We start from the raw sequence: 2500 nt of genomic DNA on the forward strand, positions 1-2500 counted from the left end.
TGGCGTAGGATGCTGGGGCGTCCACATGCTGTAGGGTGAAGTGGAGGGCCATGTTAACTGCGTCGTCCACAGACCTGTTGGCTCTGTAGGCAAACTGAAGGGGGTCCAGGAGAGGGTCTGTGATGGCTTTGAGGTGTGCCAGGAGCAGGCGCTCAAAAGACTTCATTACCACAGATGTAAGGGCGACCGGTCTGTAATCATTTAGTCCTGTTGGCCTTAGCTTTTTGGGCACAGCGATGATGGTGGAGGACTTGAGACAGGCTGGTACATGGCATGTCTCCAGGGAGGTGTTAAAGATGTTGGTGAACACCGGAGACAGCTGGCCAGCGCAGTGCCTGAGGGTGGCTGGAGAGACAGAGTCCGGCCCGGCTGCTTTGCGTGGATTCTGCCTCTTGAAAAGCCCATTAACTTCTCCCTCCTGAAAGGAGAGAGTCGTTTCTGTAGTATGGGTGGGGGATGGGGCCTCTTGGGTGGGAAGGGGTGGTTCAGGACAGTCCAATTGTCTTTCAAATCTACGGTAGAACTCGTTCAGGTCGTTGGCTAGGCGGGAGTCGTTAGTGGTGTGGGGCGCTCTGGGTTTGTAGTTGGTGATGTGCCTGAGCCCTTTGGCAGACAGAAGCAGCGTCGTTAGTAGAGAACTGGTGTTTTAGTGTCTCTGAGTACAGTCGTTTAGCCTCTCTCACCGCTTTGCTAAACCTGTTCTTCGACTCCTTGAATCTGTCTCTATCCCCACTCCTAAACGCTTCCTCCTTCTCCAACCTCAACCTTTTGAGCTTTGCTGAGAACCAGGGCTTGTTGTTGTTAAAGTTCACCCTGGTACGTGTTGGGATACAGCAGTCCTCACAGAAGCTGATGTACACAGCCTCTGTGAGTTCATCCAGACTATTGGTAGCAGTCGTGAACATATCCCAGTCAGTACAGTCTAAGCACGCCCGCAAATCTTCCACAGCCTCACTGGTCCACTGTTTAGATGTCCTCACAGCAGGTTTACAGAGTTTTAGTTGCTGCCTGTATGCACGAATCAGGTGGACCAAGGGAGTTCTGTGCGAGCCGAACAGCCCCGTGACCCACAAGAGAAACATCCCCGCCAAATTCGAGCGTTTGACGGGGTCTATCCGTGAAAAAATATTCACGTTTTTGAGTGCACATGCATTTCTGCTGCAAATGCCTCTGGAAGTTTCATGCCGTTCGTATGCCAATTGTGGCAACACGAAAATGACCCGTTTTCCCATTCCGAGGGATTTCTGTGCGACCCTAACAGCCCCGTGAGCCACAAGAGACACATCCCCGCCAATTTCTAGCGTTTCACGGGGTCTATCCGTGAAAAATATAGACGTTTTTGAGTGCACATGCATTTCTGCTGCAGATGCCTCTGGAAGTTTCATGCCGTTCGTACGCAATGTGGCAACACGAAAATGACCCCTTTTCCCATTCCGAGGGATTTCTGTGCGACCCTAACTAACAGCGCCCGTGAGCCACAAGAGAGACATCCCCGCCAATTTATAGCGTTTCACGGGGTCTATCCGTGAAAAATATAGACGTTTTTGAGTGCACATGCATTCCTGCTGCAAATGCCTCTGGAAGTTTCATGCCGTTCCTATGCAATGTGGCCACACAAAAATGACCCGTTTTCCCATTCCGAGGCATTTCTGTGCGACCCTAACAGCCCCGTGAGCCACAAGAGAGACATCCCCGCCAACTTCTAGCGTTTGACGGGGTCTATGCGTGAAAAATATTAAAATTTTTGAGTGCACGTGCCTTTCTGCTGCAAATGCCTCTGGAAGTTTCATGGCGTTCCTATGCAATGTGGCAACACGAAAATGACCCCTTTTCCCATTCCGAGGGAGTTCTGTGCCACCCTAACAGCCCCGTGAGCCACAAGAGACACATCCCCGCCAATTTCTAGCGTTTCACGGGGTCTATCCGTGAAACATATAGAAGTTTTTGAGTGCACATGCATTCCTGCTGCAAATGCCTCTGGAAGTTTCATGCGGTTCGTACGCAATGTGGCAACACGAAAATGACCCGTTTTCCCATTCCCAGGGATTTCTGTGCGACCCGAACAGCCCCGTGAGCCACAAGAGACACATCCCCGCCAATTTCTAGCGTTTCACGGGGTCTATCCGTGAAAAATATTCAATTTTTTTTTGACTGCACATGCATTTCTGCTGCAAATGCCTCTGGAAGTTGCATGCGGTTCGCATGCAATGTGGCGACACGAAAATGACCCGTTTTCCCATTCCGAGGGATTTCTGTGCCACCCTAACAGCCCCGTGAGCCACAAGAGAGACATCCCCGCCAATTTCTAGCGTATCACGGGGTCTATCCGTGAGAAATATTCACTTTTTTGAGTGCACATGCATTCCTGCTGCAAATGCCTCTGGAAGTTTCATGCGGTTCGTATGCAATGTGGCGACACGAAAATGACCCGTTTTCCCATTCCGAGGGATTTCTGTGCCACCCTAACAGCCCCGTGAGCCACAAGAGAGACATCCCCGCC

This window comes from Petromyzon marinus, unplaced genomic scaffold (genome assembly GCF_048934315.1).
Source record: "Petromyzon marinus isolate PM22_M1 ecotype Great Lakes invasive population unplaced genomic scaffold, UKy_Petmar_22M1.pri1.0 PM_G_Scaffold_123, whole genome shotgun sequence".
Taxonomy (NCBI): Eukaryota; Metazoa; Chordata; class Hyperoartia; order Petromyzontiformes; family Petromyzontidae; genus Petromyzon; species Petromyzon marinus.